The sequence below is a fragment of the Chiloscyllium plagiosum genome, chromosome 37 (assembly GCF_004010195.1).
Source record: "Chiloscyllium plagiosum isolate BGI_BamShark_2017 chromosome 37, ASM401019v2, whole genome shotgun sequence".
NCBI classification, from domain to species: Eukaryota; Metazoa; Chordata; class Chondrichthyes; order Orectolobiformes; family Hemiscylliidae; genus Chiloscyllium; species Chiloscyllium plagiosum.
Window position 1 is genome coordinate 20,238,597 of NC_057746.1, and position 5,474 is coordinate 20,244,070.

The window sequence follows — 5,474 nt, forward strand, 5'->3', positions numbered from 1 at the left end:
CCTATCTCAATCTCCCTCTCCACTCTCCCCTCTTCTCCCATCTCTCCACCCTCTCCTCCTGTCTTTTTCTCTCTATCTTTATCCTTCTCTCTCCTCCCCTCTCCCCCCACATCTCCCTCTTTCCTCCCTTCTCTCACCCTCTCTATCTCCCCCTTCCTCTCTACTCCTCCCCCCAGAGAGCTGTCAAAGCTGGAGCTGTCGGGGTGGTGGTGTGGTGTTTCAAACCTGGGAGGTCAGACTGATGACTGGCTGAGGTGAAAGGGTTAATCTAAATGCCCTTGATTCAGTAGTGTAGGGAGGTTTGCAAATTTGGGAGGTTAGACTGCTGACTTGTGTGATTTGAACTGCGCTTGCCCTTTGTTGATTTGATATGATGTGGGTTCTTTTTTTCAAATTTGGGAGATTTGACTGGTGGGTTTGAACTAGTGTCAATCTGCCCATTTCTTGATTTGGTGGGGAAGGGAAGGTTTCCCAGTTTTGGAGATTGCACTGCTGACTCGGGGTTGGAACTAGTGTTAGTCTTCCCCCTTCTTGATTTGGTGGGTTTGGGGTTTCAAATTTGGGAGATTAGATTGCTGACTGGGGCGAAGTGGAGTGGGTTAGAACTAGTTGTAAGGCTGCCTACTTTCTTGATTCGGTAGGGTGGGTAAGGTTTTCAGATTTGGGAGATTAGATTGCTGACTGGGGTGACAGGAGCTAAAACCAGTCGTAAATCTGTCCTGTTCTTGATTTAGTTGGGTGGTTTTCCAATTTGGGAGACTAGACTATTGACTATGGGACTAGAATTAGCATCAATCTGCCCCTTCTCGATATTGATTCCAGTGCCTGGGGGAAGGAGTCTGACAGGGATGACTTTGGACCAATCTCCTGAAGCAGTGGGAGAGGGAAGGTGGGGTGGGCTATTTCCCAGAGACCAACAAATAAAAGCTGAGGGCCTTACACGTTGAAAATGGCCTTTGGGTTTGGGGGTCAGTGGTTGATTCACCTAGTTAGGGGCTACCTTGATCTGATTGACTTGACTACTGTGGATTTGAAGAGTCGTCACTGTCCCCTGTCCTGTCCTGAATTAACCTCTGCTCACTCTGTCCTTGTCTCTCTCTCCCTCAAAACCTGGTGTTAATTTGGAGTAAGAACCACATCAAATTAAGTTTGAACTCCATACGTTCTGTTATATTAACGTGGCACAGGGATGGTCAATAGTGTCATTTCATTTGTATGCTCAGAATCTACGAAGGTGGAACAAATTTCAATCAAGGGGAGAGGAAGGGTGTTTGAATACATTGGTAGTGGGCTGTTGTCCTGGTGCAGAGAGGGACTCCATCTGATTTTTCTTCCATTTATTCCCCTCTCTGTGTTTTTGCTGTCCAACTCAGCCCAGGCCCAACCCAGGTAAAGTTCAATCTGGTGGGGAGGGGAGAAAAGGGAGGAAAGACTGAAATGTACCTACTCCCAAACTCAAGAAGGATGCTGAGGACAGCAGTGCATTTTAACTTAACCTCTCTTCCTTCTATGCCTCACCCCACCCAGCTAAATCAAAGCCTGAAGTCCTTGTCACTGACATCCGTACATGCGGTTCATCCCTCACCCTTTATGGTCAGTTCACCTCTCCAAGACAGAAACAGTCTTTCAACAGGATGTTTAAGGAAAGACACACTAGATATTAGCAGGAGCCAATATTTTACCAGTTGGGATGTTTTGGGGCAGTTGAGCACCTGGTTGGCAAATCATCGGGCAGTGCTTTTGCATAATGTGACACCCGTTGAATGTGAATGACATGCAAAATTCAGACAGCTGCCCAGAGTCCTGTGCTTGGGGCCTAACTGACCTCCCTAATGTGAAAGCATCCCCCTTGAGAGAATATCCTTTCACCACCCATGGGTGCTTAGAGTAATTAGCTTCATCTCGACCTCCGTATGAGTGGCAGGGTGATAAAGGGCGAATGCTACAATTTTTATTTTTATTTCACAAATTTATATATATATATATGAGCAGAGAGTGTGTTTTCCCCATTTACACCTTCTGTGTATTTTGAGCAATTTCTATATTTTTTTAAAAATTGCCCATTTAAAGACGGGGGTGGGGTAATATACACCTCCCCCCCCCCCCCCCCCCCCCACATATACTCACACACACACAGAAATGACTTCCATCCTTCCTTTTGACAGTCCTGGGTTGGGGCTGAGGCACAAGGGAATGGCAGCAGTTGTAAATAACTTTAAATACACATCTATATATCTTATACAGCATCTATTTCTAGACCTGGGGTGTTTGTTATATGTGACTTTTTTTTTCCCCTTGAAGCTGTGATTGACTTGCTCTGATCTCATTAAACACAAGATGTTTGTACATTTTACAATGATCCCTCTGGACTTAAATGGAACTATTTTTCTGTGTGTTCTGCTAACCGGCAGCATGCATCAAATAAGGGAGGGGAAAGGGGGGAGAGAATCACTATATAATCACCTCCCTCACCACTTGGTATTGTGGAAAGCGAACCAAAATGATTGGGGCTTGGTTGGAGAGAAGAAGTATTTATGTGGGGGGGGGGGGGGGGGAGTGAAGTAAAGAAGGGGTTAATCAGGATTGCACATTTGGGAATAGGAATTTATAGATGGCATATTATTGAGCCAACTTTTCTTTTAATGCACTGGGATGGGTTTTTCTTTATTAGTTGGGCACAGGTAAGATTATAAGAGATGCTACATGCCCCAGTCTGCTGGTGAGACCTCGATGATGGGTAACCAGCTGACAGTGTTGCTGCAACCATCTGCTGTGGGGAGGGTCTCCAAATTGTCCAGAATTACCATCAGAGTCTCCAACGAATTAGAGATTCATTTCCCCGTGAGTCAGCCAACCGAGAAAACCTTGCACAAGGAAAACTTTGAAACTGTTCTTCTTTATCTGATAAAAAAATATTGCAAATGGGCCTTTTTTGGTTGTTGTTGAGAATAGGGAAGGTGAGGTGGGGGGGGGAAGCCGTGAGAAGCGGAAGATCGTGGACTGGGTTCCGATCCCAAACTGACTGTGAGTAGTGAGTTATGTGGGTAAAGCAGCAAGTCACACCAGTTAACGGGAGATGGGGTTATGGCCTCGAAATGTGATTACGTCTCTTCCTGATCAGAAGATGGGTCATTATTGCAGTAACACTTATGGTGGTGGCGGGAGTTAGTCACTCTGATTCCTGTTTTTACCCATGAAGCAGACAATCTGGAAATCTGCGGTCAAAGCAGAGGAATCCTACTCTGAAAATGATCAGGTGGAGACCGGGCTGGAAATGAGATTGTTGGCTCAAAGGTTGTTTGCCTTCGAGGTGAATAACCAAATACCAGTCCGATCTTCACCTTCTCCCTGCGACTTATTTTCAAAGGTTTGCCTTGAACACCTTGGATTTTCTTTCAAAATAAAAACTTTTGCTCTTCTAGGCAGATTAATCTCCAATTCCCGGAACCTCCGGTGTGTGTATATTGAACCAGTTGGTAATTTGGGTGTCGATCGTCCCATTTCTAAATCAAAGTTTACTGTGTCGGCCAGGACAGGATGGATGCTTTGGGACTGGGTTAGAATGGACAGGGGTAATGCTAAGGGGAGGGGAATGGGGGCTTATACTTGACTTCAACACTGGTTGGGGGGGCGGGTAAAGCAATCAGCTATCTTTTAACCCCCCCACCCATTTCCCCTGCTTGTGATGTTCACCGCTGAAAAGTGCACATCAGTTGAGGGCACCCAAGGTTGAGAAATCCACACTCTCGGGTTGTGGATGCAGAAGATCCGAATGTCAAGTTGGCATGTATGGAGTCCAAATCTAAAGCAAACTCAAAGGGTGTTGCCTGGGTGAATCTTTACATTGGGACTGTCACCATATTTATGGTGGGGTGTAGTGGGAGTGGGCGGGGGGTGGGGCGGCGAGAGAGATCGAGGATGCTGAACAGCCAAAGACCAATTTGCTTAGCCAGCCCTGATCCTTATCTTCACCATGCAGCCTGGTTGCAAATTGCCTCGCAGTTTTTAAATTTTAGAATTAAAGAAACAAAAGTACACACTGTCTTTGTACAGGAAGAACTTCTTTTTAAGGGTGCTGATTTTTAAAAAAAAATCGAGGAAACAGGTCTGAGATAAATTATGTCAAAGCTCTCACTTTTCTATTGAGGTGTCAGTGGATATAACCCTGAGATTGGTAACTTTTCAACTGACACAAATGAGGGTCTGTGGGTTTACAAATTTGTTAACCTTTTGATCAGAATGAATTAAATTGTACACCTTGAAATCAAACTGCCCTCAAATCTGTTTAAAAACCAACTTGCTTAGATGTGCGATAACAGAGACTCGAACACTGTCCCAGCCTGTATAAGGGGAATTAATTCTGCAGGAGATACTGATTGGGTGTTTATTGTTGTTTTCTCTCCCCCTCTATTTTATTACTGTGACTTTTTTTTGAAAAATGAAATTAAAAAAATACTGTTCTTTGCTTTGTTCTTCCTGTAATTTTTTTTTGATTGAACAAGTCACAAGCAATCGCCATAAAGTCTTCACTCAAAACACCCTGAGAAAAAGGTGCATACATTTATATCACACAGGAAGTTACAGAAACGGGGAGCCATAAGACCATGAGAGCTTTGAGTGCAAGGATAAAAACTTCCAAAACAAAATCACAAATGGCTTGAGAAAATCAGCAGGGTCTGGCACCATCTGTGTAGAGAAAGCATTCCAAGTTCAGTGATTGCTCTTCAGACTGGATCCGAAATGTTAACTCTGTTTCACTCTCTCTCTAAAGATGCTGCGCTAAGTCGCCCCGCTGAGTGTCTCCAGCTATTTCTGGTTTTGATTGATTTTTTTTTTGGCATCTTCAGTTCTTTGTTTAAGAGTTTCCAAAGCGTGGGGTTGCACAACACAACTGGCTGTCACACAGTTTTCTGAGGCTGCTCCTGACCCTGAGTCTCCAGTTACACACCCTCCTGCAGAAATGATTGCTCCGCTGTGTCAAATCCCTGTCAATTTCAGCACGACTGAAACTCTGCCCCGAAGCACTTTTTTTCAGACCCTTTCCTTTCTTCAGCAGTGGCTGTCCAGAACTGAATGCCAAACGTTTAGCTGAGGCCAGTTCAGCCTTTTACAAAGCTTTTAACTTCCCCCATTATACCCGATTTCTGTATTAATCTCGAGGCAAATATGCCACAGAAAGAGGCCAGTCTGCCCGCTGTTTATGGATTGTCTGAATACACTACCTGCCCAACCTAATTCTATTTATCGTCACCAGGTTTGTAAGCCTTGCAGGTTACAGGTCGTTAGATGCCAATCCAGGTTATACAGCCACAGAGATATACAGCATGGAAACAGACCCTTTGGTCCAGCCCGTCTATGCCGACCAGATATCCCAACCCAATCTAGTCCCATCTGCCAGCACCCGGCCCATATCCCTCCAAACCCTTCCTATTCATATACCCATCCAAATGCCTCTTAAATGTTGCAATTGTACC